We start from the raw sequence: 15,912 nt of genomic DNA, 5'->3' as shown, positions 1-15,912 counted from the left end.
CTTCCACAGCTGCAGTGACAATGAATGTGTAACAAGTTATTTTTAGTTAATGGATTTTCCATGGTAAGAGGAAATCTGGATTAAGTGTAACAAAAAGTATAGGTGGACAGTGGACAGTCATGAAATCATGTGGACAGTGTGAAATATTTGGGTGCATAAGCAGTACCAATTCCACAATAAACCTCAGTCTGGAAGCACCTTAGGAGTTGATCAAAGATATTCTGCATATCTTGATTTCCAGAGGCAAGCCCCCGAAAGTTTTTGTGCTAAGTTTGGATGAATGAAAGCCAGTTGGCAGAGTTTAATTTGAGCCATGTGATGTTAAGAGGAAGTTCCTTTGAATATGCTTAGGGTCTATTTCCCCTTCCCACTGTGTAACTGCAACTCATTGTTTTCATCTGGAATTTTTTCAATACTTCCATGTTAGAAAACGCAGTTTCCAGGCAAGCTTAAGCTCAGCCCAGCACTTTTCTTTTTAAAAATCTGCTATTGCCTTCTTCACTGGATTAAAAAGCAGAGCTGAATGTAAAAGGAAACTTATCTGTGCAGAGGGTGGCATTACATTTAAAGTGGGCCACTACCAGCCCATACTTGTGTTCACAAATAATCCATGGCCGGGGTCACCTCACAGTTGCAACCTAATACACTACATGTGTAAGAAACAACACCCACTTTGAAATGTAAGAGTTTGTAAGTTCCCCACATCCATATGCATGGGGAATCCCCTTTAGAGAACAAAAAATCCCTCCAGATTTATGTTAATGTTACTGGAACACATCTGAGATATTAAAAATGCTAAAGAAGAAAAAAAATTGGGGTAGTTCTCCCCATAGGTCAAACACTGCTTATCCTTCTGGCAGGCAGAGGTGTGTGTGTGACTGTATACGATAGAGCAGGCTTCCTGAACCTCAGCCCTCCAGATGTTTTTGGCCTACAACTCCCATGATCTCTAGCTAGCAGGACCAGTGGTTAGGGATGATGGGAATTGTAGTCTCAAAACATCTGGAGGGCCGAGGTTGAGGAAGCCTGTGATAGAGGGAGAGACATGGAGATGGAAGACTAGAGACACATGATGCATTGCGAGTGGAAAGTAACATTCCCTCCAGCATTTTGCAGGTGGAAACTGGGTATTTGCATCACTTATTTGCATCACTGGGTATTTGCATCACAGAGCAGGTGATGCAAGAATAACTAACTCCCCTGCCTGCACATAACCCCCCCCCCCCAATACTGTATATGGTTGCTGGTTCTTCTCCCTCAACTATAGATTGTAAATTGGCCTTCTAAAAATTAATGGAATGTTTAGTCTCGCAGTGGAGCTGGCTGTAGTGTTAATAAGAGTTGCAACTTGAATGAACTTACATCAATGTGCACTGGAATATACATCTATATTCCCACTCAGATGTTTAATTTTTTTTGGGGGGGGGGGGTCCAGGATAGAAGTTAAACCTAAATACTGGGTTTATGCTAAAAATGGGTTGTGTGTATAGATCCTGTGCAAACATCTCAAAACAGCTAAAATGACGCTTAAGACACCTTCCAGACGCCCACCCCCTATGCTTGCCTCTTTCAGCAATCCGTTCATGAGGAGGGCAGGTAGAATTCAAACAAAACAGGGAGAGAGAAAACAAAATTGGGCCACAAGTTACAAGCAGCCAGGCATGGAGTTATTTGGGCGAAGGTTACTTTTCACCCAGGAGGAATGTATGGTGCTCCCCCTCACTATCCACATGCACCCGTGAGCCCTTTTGAGTGTCTGACATCCAGGAAGCGAGCAAGAATAAAACACGGTTGAGTCTTAACAGTACAGTAGTGGTTTTTGTTTTTAAGGGTGACTGCTGCTTGCTTCCTGAGAAGGTTCCTCCTTCCCTCCCTTCTTCTTTAAATTTAGAGAAGGCCCCCTTCCCCTCCTTTCGTTTCACGAGTCGTCCGGGGAAATTTCCCTTCACCTCGGAGCCCAGCCCTTCCTCTCAGCCTCGTGCCTGTGAGAGGCCCAGCAGCGCCCACTTGGCCGCCCCGGAGCCACTTTCTTCGCCGGAGAGGAGCTCGCGGGAGCTGAGCAGAGGCGGGCTCGCCCCACGGGTTGCCTGCTTGCCTTGCCTGCGTGAGTCACCCGTGTTGTCCCTGCGCGCTTCCTTGACCCTTCTCGCCTCGCCTGGACGCCGGGCAGGCCAAGGACAGTAGCCAAGGTAAGCCTCGGGGGTCTTCCTGGGCTTCTGTGGGGCGCCTAGACTGACTGGAACTGCATTTCCTCTCCCTCCTATCGCGCAGAGTGGGTTGGGTTGGGTTTGGGGGACATAAATGTTATTAGTCGTGAGGTCAAGGGCGAAGCTGAGAAGACTTGTCCCTAAAGCAGTGGTTCCCAACCCTTTTTTGACCATGCCCCACCTAAGCACCTCTAAAATCCTGATTCCCGCCCCCCCCCGCCCCCGTTTTATTGTACAGTGGTACTTCGGGTTACATACGCTTCAGGTTACAGGCGCTTCAGGTTACAGACTCCGCTAATCCAGAAATAGTACCTCGGGTTAAGAACTTTGCTTCAGGATGAGAACAGAAATCGAGCTCCAGTGCCGCGGCAGCTGCAGGAGGCTCCATTAGCTAAAGTGGTGCTTCAGGTTAAGAACGGTTTCAGGTTAAGAACGGACCTCCAGAACGAATTAAGTACTTAACCCGAGGTACCACTGTATTTTATTTTAAATATTTTGTTGGAAGCTGCCCAGAGTGGCTCGGGAAACCCAGCCAGATGGGCAGGTTATGTATGTATGTATGTATGTATGTATGTATGTATGTATAAACAAACAAACAAACAAACAAAATTATTATTATTATTATTATTATTACTACTACGACTACTACTACTACTACTGTGACATGGGGACATGGGTAGTGCTGTGGGTTAAACCACAGAGCCTAGGGCTTGCCGATCAGAAGGTCGGCGGTTCGAATCCCCATGACGGGGTGAGCTCCCGTTGCTCGGTCCCTGCTCCTGCCAACCTAACACTTCGAAAGCACGTCAAAGTGCAAGTACATAAATAGGTACTGCTCCGGTGGGAAGGTAAACGGCGTTTCCGTGCGCTGCTCTGGTTTGCCAGAAGCGGCTTTGTCATGTACGCTGGCTCCCTCAGCCAATAAAGCAAGATGAGCGCCGCAACCCCAGAGTCGGTCATGACTGGACCTAATGGTCAGGGGTCCCTTTACCTTTACTGTGACATACCGGTAATTCTTATTATTCAAAAGGTAAACTCCAATTCACATGGAGGAAGCCCAAAAGGGCATTAACTGTTAATAACTCATTCTCGAATTGCCCCCCTTAAAAATCAAATTGCCCCCCCCCCCGTTGGAAACCATAGCCCTAAAGGCAGCTGGACCTAACAGGCAGAGAGGCTCTTTCCTTCACCAGAAAAAATGGATTGAGTGAGGAGGAGCAGGAAATTAAAAGTCAGAAAAAGTTCGTGGCTGTCTCCTGTGGGTTTCCACCTTTCTTTTGGGGGAACAGGGGTTCATATACAACGTAATGCTCCGAGGGTGATTTTCTCTCCCTCATCCTTGGCTAGAGATGAAAACAAGCATTTTCCAGGATCATTCTAGACCGTTCACTGAACAACCATCATTCTATTTTTTTTAAAAAAATGAATATATATGAAAAATACACACCAAAAGCAATGACAGTCTTTAAAAAGTCCGCTCCTTTCCCTAGGTCCACTAAAGAAAATTTATTGTAGGATAGAAATTTCTTTTTATCTGTGTCTTATAGGTACTGTGTCCAGAGAATATCAATAATATCAGTAACAGTATGCAGCTGCTATTTTCTTTTATGGCATTTTGTGGTCGGGTGGATTTTCATTGATTTGGAAGGGACTTATTGGGCATTGCAGATCACCTTTTGAGGCTTGACACAGGCTGTATAACATATTTTAAACAAAGAGATTTCTGGACGTGTCTTGAGTGTTTTTCCTCAAGTGTACAGGGACAGTTTTTCTTTACCCCCCCCCCCGCCTCCTGCAAACTCTGATAATTAGCTTTCAGTCAGCATTGCTAAGCGTCTCTGATTTTAAAAACTGAGTTCTGCTTAAGAATCTAATTTGAAAGTTGTTTGGGTATATAGGTGGAGAAGGGTTGAAAAGGCGGCTCAGTTTCCTCATAACAACGTCTCTTCTGAGGCTGGTTTGTAAAGATTTTGTGTGCTCGTTTCTCTACCCCGGTCTCAGCATTCTCAGTTCTCTACAGTGGTTTTGCCAGCTCTGCAAAACTTCCTGCCACAGAAATTTGCAATCGCTGGTAGAGGCCGGAATAGCAAACCTTCTTGCAACACAGGGGGAAGAACCACAGTGTTGACGTACCACACCTAAAGTTTTTTTTTAAAAAAAAGCTGTGTAAAAAAGAACAAGCAGAGTTTTCTTATTATAAAGTGTTATAAGAAAAATACTGCTCCTTTTCCCTTATGGGGTATCGAAGAGCCCATATAGAGTCCCTATCGGAAGGAGAAAATAACGAAGGCCATCCAGAGACTCTTGAGAAGCAAGGCAGCTAGTAACCCTGATCTTTATTAACTGTTGCAACAGGGTGCTCACAACCACACATAGGAGGCAGGAGGGACCCAGAACAATGGTGTGCAAGTCCTTATATAGACTTTTGAAATTGCCCACCCTGTAGCTCAAGACCACCCCCCAAAACATCATACCTGCATCACAGAAGGAGGCGGGCTACAGCAGAAATACATCACAGGGGGCGGTCTACAACAGAAATCCTGTCTGGCAAGATACTGATAAGTGGAACCTCAAGTTGCGAATGTGATCCATGCGGGAGGCACATTTGGAACCCGCAGTGTTCGCAACCTGCTGTGTTTGTGCACGCGCAGGTCACAATTCGGCGCTTGTGCTCAAAGCACAATTTGGTGCTTCTGCGCATGCGTGAGCCCTGAAACCAGGAAGTAACTCGTTTTGGTATTTCTGGTTTTGGCGCGGTGCGCAACCCGAAATCGCATAACCTGAAGTGTCTGTAACCTGAGGTACCACTGTAATGGTCACTTGATTGCTTTACTTGGGCAGCCTGGCCATTCCTTTTGGAATGGCTAAATACTTAGTTCCTAAATCCAGGTCACAGACTCACCCTATTCATGCACAAATACACCCTTAAGACAGGATTTGTGAGCAAAGAGACAATGGGGAGGCTTTTCCCATTTCCTTCCTCACTGCAGAGAATATTTGAGGTCACTGGAAGAGTCAAAATGGCTACAGGATTGCTCTCCTGTACTATTTCAGACATGTGGTTTATATACTTATTTATGTATTTGGACATAAAAATAAAAAAGGGACTACCCCTTTTTCTATGAGGGCATAAGAGTTACCGTATTTTTCGCCCTATAGGACGCACTTTTTCCCCTCCAAAAATGAAGGGGAAATGTGTGTGCGTCCTATGGGGCGAATGCAGGCTTTCGGTGAAGCCTGGAGAGCGAGAGGGGTCGGTGCACACTGACCCCTCTCGCTCTCCAGGCTTCGCGGACCTCTCCGCAAGCAGCGGGAGCGCTCCCGCTGCTTGCGGAGAGTTGCCTGCGTGCTGAAGCCTGCGCGCGCTGAGCTCAGTGCGTCCAGGCTTCGCGGACCTCTCAGCAAGCAGCGGGAGCGCTCCCGCTGCTTGCGGAGAGTTGCTTGCATGCTGAAGCCTGCGCGCGCTGAGCTCAGCGTGTCCAGGCTTCGCGGACCTCTCAGCAAGCAGCGGGAGCCAGCGCTGGGCTCCCACAGCTTGCAGAGAGCTGCCTGTTTGGGGGCTGGGGTCGGGGGAAGCTCGGGCGGGCCTCCCCTGCCCCAGCCCCGCGCCTGGGGGGGAAATAATTTTTTTCCCTTTATTTCCCCCCCAAAAAACTAGGTGCGCCTTATGGGACGGTGCGTCCTATAGGGCGAAAAATACGGTATTCTCTTATTTCAGATCACCACAGAAACACTGTATTCAAGAGAACAACTACTTCTACTCTACCCTGTTCCCATTATCTATGTAGCTATCTGTCTATCTAAGAAAATGTATATGCTGCTTGATTGTAATAATACCTCTTTATGGTTTACAAAACACATGCTACACATATAGAAACACAGTACGCACAAACACACACACAACTACCTCATATGTATAACTGTTCACAGATCATATGTATATTGTAATAACAACCAGTTAAGCCAATTGTCCCACACTGATGAAGTTCATGCAGAGCATCTAGGGAACAAACAATGTTTCCCCACCTTTTGCAAAAGTACACAATTGGAACTACCTGAATTGAAGACCTGGAAAAACCATTCAGCTATGGGGCACATCTGCATAGAAGTTTCCTGGACTGGTATCTGAAAGTCATAGGAATATAGAAAGACTGTCCATTGTCCTCCAAGACTGCAAACATTGTCCTCCTCCTTCTGTTAAAAAAGTGGAGGTACCAGGGATTGAATTTAAGACCTTCTGCAAGCAAAGCATGTGGCTTGTCACTGACCCACAAAGCTGGACTCAGTCAGTTCACCAGTCATGTACTGTGTGTGAGAGAGACACAAATTTGCAGAACTTAGTACCTGGCTTTTAGCACCTTGGTATTTTTCTATAAGATTGCTAACTCCAAAAAAAAAAAAACATTTTCATACTCCTTTTCCACAAGGCATGGATTGTATTGGATTTAGAATGGAAAAGCATAAGCAACACTTGTGGCCTCAGTACAATTGAGTAAAGATATTACAAAACCTTGATTGCTTATTTCCTGCTTTGTCGGCATTGAACATTATCCTGGAGCAGAAAAGAAAGAAGCTGGATTCTGTATTTTTCTCAAAAACTGCATTTGCATCCGGAGGCTTTCAGAGCTGAGCAGCCATCAGGCATTGAGAACGTGTTACAGACAAAGTACACTAAGGACAAATAGGCAGAAGTTTCACCACACTTGCTGGGAATATATACTGAAGTTTGTCCAAAATAGCTAGCTTCCATTTTGCAGGCCAGATGTGATGTGCACATGCCTCAGTCTAAGCTTACCTTTATGGCTCCTAAGAACTGTCTCAGACTAGAGATGCCTGCTTGTCTCTCACTGCAACTTTCCCCTCTAGTTCTAGTCCTGACTGTGTACCATAGCCTTGGACCAGAAGTGCAGGAAGCCCAGGATCAGTATTCCATGCATTCCAGATAAATGTTGTTGCTGCTTTGCATACTGAGATGAAAATTGATGTTCAAAATACAATTAAATAATTGCCTACCTGGTGCTTGTATGAGGATGCCTTCCTTATTTTACTTTTCTGGAGAATTATGTGTTTTTCAGTTCCTCCTTCCTTATTAGAATTGGAACAGAGGAACCGGTTTAAATAACCCCACACCCTTTTCACCTTTAGAAAAAGGAATGAGGTGGGGGGGGGGGGTTAGGACTTAAGATACGTGAACCTAACTTAATTTTTGTGTGTTGGCATTCATCTGTCTCGAGAAACAATTGAAGAGTGCGCCTTTGGGGTAATTCAGACTCACTGCTTTGTTGAAAGTAGAACTGATGTATATTCAGTGCACTCCTGTCTTATTAAACTTACAAGGTTTACAGTGTTGAATGTTATCTTTCTTACACTGCAGTCCTATGCATGTCTGCATGCAGGAAAGTATGTTGAGAACTGCACTCTCAAAAACTATTATACCCATGAACAGAGCTACTTGTGTCAAGCAGTATTTGTTTATTTATTTGTTCATCGCATTTTTAGTCCACTCTTCCTGCCCAAAGAGCTCAGGGTCATGTAAAGAGCCTCCCCGCCCCCCAACATTTTATTTTCACAACAACATTGTGAGGTCTGTTGGCCTGACAGATAGAGATTGGTCCGAGGCCACCCAGTGAACTTCGTGGCTCAGTGGGCATGTCAGCTTGAGCCTTCCCTTTTAGTTCAGCACACTGATAACTAGAATAATAAACCATGGGACTTCTAATGTCTTGATGCATTTTGAACAAGAAAATCTGGTATTAAGGGAAGACTCTCTGTGTCTTGAGCAAAGCCTCATCAGGCTTCAGAATGTTGTTTTTGCATTATCGTGTGTTTTATTGTATGCATTTAAAATTCGTTTTTTGCTGCAAGTTACCCCGAGAACCTGATTCTAGGGAGGCTTATTGATGCCTCGAACAAACCCACAGGATGATAGTGGTGATCCAGGGGGTGGTTAGCGGTTTGTTTTGTTCTTGTTTTTATTATATATTTAGTGCTTTTTATCATGTAGTTTTCTGTTGGGAACTGTCCTGAGATCTACAGGTGAAGGGCGGTAAACTAACAACAACAACAACAACAACAACAATAATATCATTTCTAATTTAGCCTTTGTGCTTTTCTGTGTTTTCCTGTGCTTCCAGGCAAAAATAAAATTAAAAACAACACCCTTTTTCTTAAAGTGAAAAGCTCCATTTTCACATGTAAATCTTGATATGCACCAGTGGTTTTTGATATTTCAGTTGCATGCAAAATTCAACAAAAATTTAAAATGTGGGTTATCATTAGGGGAAGAAAGAGTCTTGCTTGGCAGAATGTATTTCCGGTTTGTGTGTGTGTTTCTGACAGAACAACAGACTTGAAAAGATATGGAAATGATGCAATAACTATATAGAAAAATATAAATATGTAGAAAACAAAAGGAGACAACTTGTTTGACCTTGATTGTCTGAATATTGCATCGGATACAGACAACGCCATATTCTAGTGCAACTAAGAAATATAATCATTAATATACAGAACAGTTATTGAGTTAAAAAAAAGCATGTAACTACGGTATGTTGTAAATTGGATTGTCTTTCCTCTGCTGCTAAGCATATACTGTGTCAGGTTAATTTTCATTAATAAAGATAAAATGGGCCACATTTCGAAATGTTATGACTTTAGCATTGACTTCACTCTCAACCTATGACAGCATTAAGCAAAAATACATTGTTGCATCAATTTGCAGAAGGAGCTTCTTATCATAAGGAATGATTATTTAGGGGGAAATAATTTCATTACTTATGAATAATATCAGTACTGTCCATATTCTAGTGTGGATTGCTTCTTTTTAGCTTTTTATTCTATTACATTCATTATTCGATTCAAGCAGGCCTTTCATATTCTGTAATCTGCATTTGCAATGTAATTGACAAATCCACTTGCTATCATTTTCTCTTGGCAGAGCAGCAAAATTTAATACTGCCCTGTTCCTTTTACCTTTTTTGGGGGGTATGTGCTTTTAATTTGTATTTATTGCCTAGTAAAGACTGGGTTTGGGGTTGGTATGCTGGCTTAGCTATTTGACCTCTTACATTCCTTAAATCATAAGAACACCTGATCCTGACCATTGTCCAATAATTTGTTTAGCAAACAGACACTTTCAACAACTTTTTATCACAATTGTTTTTGTAGGTCAGTGAAAGGCTCTTCAGATAAAAAATCATAGCATTGTGTGGTGCTTCAGTATACATTATTTGTGTATACAATACACAATATAACCTTACAATCCTTAGGAGAAGGCCATAGTTCAATGGAAGAGCCTGTGTATGTTTGTCATATGCCCCATTGATGTGTCTCCTTCACGGTAAAATCCCATTTCCCAGTGCACATGACCACGAATCTGAAAATACAACCGCAATATGAAAATACAACTAAAAACAAATTGCACCATTTTGGCTTGCCCATATTCTATAGACATAGCCTCTGTACCTTTAATAAGTGCAGAAATCAACAGATGACTTTTCCTTGGCATGGAAGTGTAATCTTTAACCTGGTCCTCTGGCCTGTGAGCGCTCCAGTTGGAGAACAGCCTTTACCAAGGGTGTCATGGGCTTTGAAGACACTGTAACTCAGGACGCAAGGGAGTAACATGCTAGGAGGAAGGCACGCTTGGCAAATCTACACCATGATCAGTTCCCGCCCGGAAACCAATGTCCCCACGGTGGAAGGACGTGTGGATCCAGAATTGGCCTCCACAGTCACTTACGGACTCATTGTTAAAACTGTGTTTATGGAAGACAATCTTACTCGGCTACGAGGGATCGCCAAAGAAGAAGAAAAGAAGATTCTATAGACATAGCCTCTGTACCTTTAATAAGTGCAGAAATCAACAGATGACTTTTCCTTGGCATGGAAGTGTAATCTTTAAACTGGCCCTCATTTATATTTCTAGGACCCAACCCATTTTTGTGAGTATAAGTTTTAGGTTTTAAAAAACTGTTTTTAACATTGTGCTTTAACCTGTGCTGGGAATGTAGGGTGGAGTGCAGGTAATAAATTCATAATTAATTGCCGCAATAGCTGCACTTACGGATTTTTACTACATTAGTGCACCCTAAAGATAAGTTGCTCAAGGGGATCTTTGCTGTGTGTGTTTTCTTTCAGGAGATGGCTTTAAAGAAGGATTAAGGAAATTCATGGAAGATAAGGCTATCAGAGAGTACTAACCATAATAGCTGTCAGGGGCGGACCTTGGTAATAGGATGCCTTGTGCAAGGCCCAAATTTGATGCCTGCTCCCAGCCAGCTTTAAGGAAGGAGGTGTGAAGACTTGGGCAAGATCCTAGAGCCCTCCCACCTCCTGGGAAGGGGCTGACTAAGCTTTGGGTAAGAGGAGGGCGGGCTATATAGGACCCTGTCAGAACCCTCACTCCTCCTTCCCATTGCAAGTGGTTACTAGGCTTTGGGAATGAGGCAGGAAGGCCCCACCTTGGCTTGGCGCCCTGTATGGGGGGAAACTGGTTCCACTGCCCTAAATCTGCCTCTGTAGCTGGCCAAGGTCAGAGGCAACATGCTAACTGATGGGAAACAATACAGTGGTACCTCAGGTTACATACGCTTCAGGTTACAGACTCCGATAACCCAGAAGTAGTGCTTCAGGTTGTGAGAATAGATAAAACAAAGTGTATCGAATTCAATAATCTGTGTATGGGTGAGGGTGCGCGAGTGCCACGTCGGCTAGATAGAATAGGGAAGTAAGGAGTAATACCATAAAAGGATAGAATTAGAATAGAGAGTGTAGATTGGCTATTGTATTAGTGCGGTGTCTCATAATGATAGATAGATTGTAAGCCAAGCCTCTAACGAGGGGCCGCAGCTATAGGGTATAAATATTTGTGTTAAAGTGTGCTCGGGGCTCTTCGCACCTACTCGGAGCGGAGGGCCCGCCTTTGCAAACGCGTGAATAATAAAAGAGGAAATATATTCTGATTTGGTGTCTCCTTGTCACATTGTCGAGTCCACGTAAGAATTTTATAACAATTTTGGCGCCCAACGTGGGGCCCTCGACGATTCAGGCGCCGGGGTATTGGAGGGGGATCAGCCGGCACTCTGGGTTTTCCAGAGAGATCCGTCGCCCGGACCCTGGTGTCGTTGGATTCCGAGGGCTTGTAAAGACGGAACACCAACCCAGAAAAAGGTTGAGATAAGGTGAAGGTTGGGAAACGTTGCAGTCGGGGACTGCATTGCCCCGCAGGGACGCCTGCCAGTTTACCAGTCGACCGAGAAGGAGGCGCTAGACTGAGAGGGGGTGAGTATACAGAGAAATCCCGGGAAGGGACGGGTGTATGAGTGGTCTCAGTGCGAAAGAGAGGTTCCAAACGGACGCGTGAGTGTGGACTGGGGACCAGGACCCAGCGAGAGGATTAGCTTGCGGTTCCGTATTCCCGCGAGGGGAGCGGCCAGGCGACTCCGCGTGGTTGTGTGGACGAAAGTTACAAGAGACATATTTAATATAAGGATGGGCAAGGGACAGAGTAAATGTAGAAGGGGGCCAAGGATTGAGGACAGGGATCCGATAGATCCAAACAGTCCCCTGGGACAAGTCCTATTAGAATGGGACGAAAAGGAGATCAAGCCCTATAGTCAAGGATTACTGAAGACAGTAATGATCAAATTATGCAGGGTGACCTGGCCAGAGTACCCCATAGGTCCAGAAGGAGAGTCTCGGTGGAGACCGGATGGGGAAACAGATCCATATTGGATAAAACAGATGAAATTGTATCTATTGAAGACCAAAAGGGAAAAAGAAAAACCTTATATAGAGGTTTGGTCCCGCGTAACATTTTTTTGGACCAGATCCCCCGCCTTTTAGACAATTTCCCCTAAAAGAAAAGAAGGTGGAATCAGATGAGGAGGATATTTCCCCACCTCCTATTATAGTCAGACCCCAGGAACCGCCCAACCAAGTCCCGGTTGGGCGACCTGGAGAGGAACAAGGTCAGCCTCCGGAATATAATTCTATTTCACCCCCTTCGACTCCGGTTCAGAGGTCAGAGCCGACGGCACCTCCCTACGGGGAAGTGACCTCGCCCGATATAGAATCCGAATTAAGGAAAATTGTAACTCCTGTAACTGAGCGATTGGAGAAATTAGGACAGATCCTCAAGTACCCTAATCTCCAATGAGAATTAGAGCAGTGTAAGAGGGACTTAGAAAATTTCCCAATGCCGGCCGGTAGTCCCCGACTCAGGCGTCGACCTGACCCGATAGAAGATTCCCCAGTGTGTAATTTCCCCCTCCGACAGGCCCCGGGCGGAGTGAATGGGGCTGGTCAAGCAGTAATGGTATATATAGAAAGCCCCATCAAGCCATCAGAATTAAGGGAATTAAAACAAACTCTGCCGAAATTACATGAGAATAGTCAGGAGGTGGCAAGTTTGTTACAAATGTGGATGGGCCCTCATTTATACACATATACCGAACTGATGTATATTTTGGGGCACCTCTTCACACCAGAGGAAAGGACTATGATTAGAAGAGCTGCCATGAATCATTGGGAAATGAGGCATCAGAATGATCAGAATGCTGTCCCGGGAGACCAAAAATATCCTCTTCGGGATCCAAATTGGAACCCTAATGTAGTGGGGGATCGAGAGCAAATGAAAGATTTAAAGGAAATGATAATAGAGGGAATCAAGTCAGCAGTGCCTCAGAGTACAAATTTAACTAAGGCTTTTGAAGTAAGTCAGACAAAGGATGAATCCCCAGGAGATTTTGTACAAAGAATTAGGGAGCATTTGACAAAATACTCGGGAGTGGGGCCAGATACGCCGGCTTTCGACAATCTATTGAAGATGCAATTTGTGACAAAGGCGTGGCCGGATATCCAGAAGAAGCTTCAAAAGATGAATTGGCAAGAAGCAACCACTAGTGAATTAGTCAGGATAGCTCAACAAGTATTTGTTAACCGGGATGCAGTAAAACAGAAACAGAAATGCCAGATGATGGTTACAGCTATCCAAAAGGCAAAGGAAGAGGATAATAAGTCTAAGCCACAGGTGGAGACCAAATATAAGAGGGATATGGGAGGACATCGAGGAAGAGGATCCTATGGTAGCGGAAGAGGACAGGGGTCCAGATTAGGAACGATAATATGTTACCGGTGCCAGAAGGCAGGTCATTTTGCCCGGGAGTGCAGGACTCCCCGGGAACAGATACCAGAGGTATCTTCCAGACCCAACCAAGATGAGAGACGGAATTATGGGGAATCAGGGACGGAGCTGTACAGCTTATACGAGGACTAGGGGTTCTCCGGCTCATGCCCCGGGACCCGGAATGAGCCTTTGGTGAATTTATTTGTGGGTCCCTCCCAGAAATCAGTTGTATTTCTGGTAGATTCTGGGGCAGCCCGGTCTTCGATAAGCGTCATGTTGCCCGGAATAAGAAGGAAAGGGAAAACAATCAAGGTTATAGGGGTAAGTGGGAAACCAACGGAAGTACAAGAATTGGAGCCGATTAAAATTATCCGGGGAAATTGGGTAACGGAAGGATCATTGTTATTCATACCGGAGTCAGGAATAAATTTATTGGGGAGAGACCTCATGGTCCCCCTGGGATTCAAATTAATAGATGAAGAACAAGGGATGCCAATGTATGTCCTTCGAACGGAGGAAGAGAGAGAAATAGATCCCAGAGTATGGGTAGATGGAAAGACTATGGGAAAAATTGAAATGGAGGCCATAAAAATTAATATTAAACCAGGAATTACCCATCTCTGGACACCCCAATATCCTATGAAAAGATCGGGCAGAATTGGGCTACAGCCCGTGGTAAATGCACTTTTACAACAGGGACTTTTAGAACCCACCATGTCACCGTTCAATTCTCCTATCTTGGCTGTTCTAAAGAAGGATGGGAAATACAGGATGGTAGAGGATTTGAGAAATATCAATAATATAGTGATACCTAGATTTCCCACTGTCCCGGATCCGTATACCTTATTGAGCCGAATCCCGCCTTCCACCCGATGGTACACAGTCATCGACTTAAAAGACGCGTTTTGGGCATGCCCCCTTGCGGAAGAAAGCCGAGACTTGTTTGCATTCGAGTGGGAGGACGTAGAAACCGGCCAAAAGAGACAATACCGATGGACTGTGTTGCCCCAGGGGTATACGGAGAGTCCGTTGCTTTTCGGCCAGGCGCTGGGGGAAAAATTAAAAGGTTTTGAGACTACAGGGTCTAATAAAATATTGCAATACGTGGACGATTTGTTATTGATTGGGGAGAAGGAGAAGGATGTTAAAAGCGATTCTATTCAATTGTTAAATTGGCTGGGGAATATAGGGGTAAAGGTGTCTAGGGAAAAATTGCAATTTACTGAGAAGAGAGTAAAGTACTTGGGGCATATTTTGGATGGAGGAACCAGGCAATTGGACCCCGATCAAGTGAAAGGAATAATGGAATTACGTCCACCCCGAAATAAAACTGATGTAAGAAGGATGTTGGGATTGCTGGGATATTGTAGGCTATGGATAGATCAATATTCAAAATTGACTCAGTTTTTAAATAAAAAGTTGACGGGAACAGAAGAAGTGCAGTGGGATGAGGAGGATCGGATTAGATGGGAGGAGATTAAGAAAACTTTAATAGCCAGCCCCGCTCTGGCTTTGCCAAATTTGCAATTACCCTTCCACTTATATGTAACAGTGGCTGCCCAGACGGCAGTAGGAGTTCTGGCTCAAAAGAGGGGAGGGCGATATCAGCCAGTGGCCTATCTAAGTTCTACCTTGGAACCAGTGGTCAGAGGGTGGCCAGCATGTATTCAAGCCGTGGCCGCTGCGGCAGAGCTCGTTTTAGAAAGTCGAAAATTGACTTTTGGAGGGGCTCTGATAGTGCACAGTCCTCACCAGATCGGCGCAGTAATGACAGGGGCTGCGCCCGCCTGGATGACAGACAGGCGTTTGGTACAATATGAAGGTATACTCAGGACAGGTTCTGATATAACTATTGGAACCGACAGAAATTTAAACCCAGCAGAGTTTCTGAGGGGCGAGCGACAGGAATGGGAACCTGAGGAATATGATTGTCTCAAAGACATAGAATTGATGGCCAAGGTCCGGGAAGATTTGAGGGAAGAGCCTCTGAATGAGGGTGAAAGATGGTTTGTAGATGGATCAAGCTATGTCAAGGAGGGGAGGAGAAGATCGGGATATGCGATAGTGCGAGAAGATGGAGAAACCATAGAAAGTGGTGCACTCCCTAGCACTTGGTCGGCCCAGAAATGTGAGGTAATGGCATTAACCCGGGCATTGGAATTAGCCAGGGGGTTGGATGTGACGATTTGGACGGATTCGAGATATGCATGGGGAGTGGTACATACTTTTGGAAGGACATGGAAAGAGAGGGGATTTATAAAGGCAGATGGAAAGCAAATAGAACATGTAGCTTTGCTTGAACGATTATTAGAAGCTTTAATGGGACCTCATAGGATCAGTATTGTACACATCCTGGCCCATACCAAAGGACATAGCCCAGAGCAACGGGGAAATGCGTGGGCAGATCACCGAGCGCGGGAAGCGGCAGAGGGTGAAATAAAAAAGGAGATAATCAGGCAATGCATCTTGCAAGTGCCCGTAGTAGAGAAGCAGGATCTGGAACACCTGATATTTAGTCCAAAAGAGAAGGAATATATGGAAAAAGAGGGATGGAAGAAAAAGGGAGATAGTTGGGAG

General features: G+C 44.8%; 1 protein-coding gene across 1 annotated transcript in view; it reads left to right on the top strand.

Moving 5' to 3' along the window:
• The first annotated feature begins 1,925 nt into the window (after positions 1-1,925).
• The window catches only part of APBB1IP (amyloid beta precursor protein binding family B member 1 interacting protein), a 60,545-nt gene continuing 46,558 nt past the window's right edge, over positions 1,926-15,912 (top strand). The window contains exon 1 of the mRNA XM_079948126.1: positions 1,926-2,189. The gene's annotated coding sequence lies outside the window, so the exon portion shown is untranslated. The remainder of the gene's footprint in view (positions 2,190-15,912) is intronic.

The sequence above is a fragment of the Podarcis cretensis genome, assembly GCF_951804945.1.
Source record: "Podarcis cretensis genome assembly, chromosome: 12".
Classification (NCBI taxonomy): Eukaryota; Metazoa; Chordata; class Lepidosauria; order Squamata; family Lacertidae; genus Podarcis; species Podarcis cretensis.
Note: the sequence above shows the minus strand (reverse complement) of the source record. Positions and strands in the feature narration are given on the sequence as shown.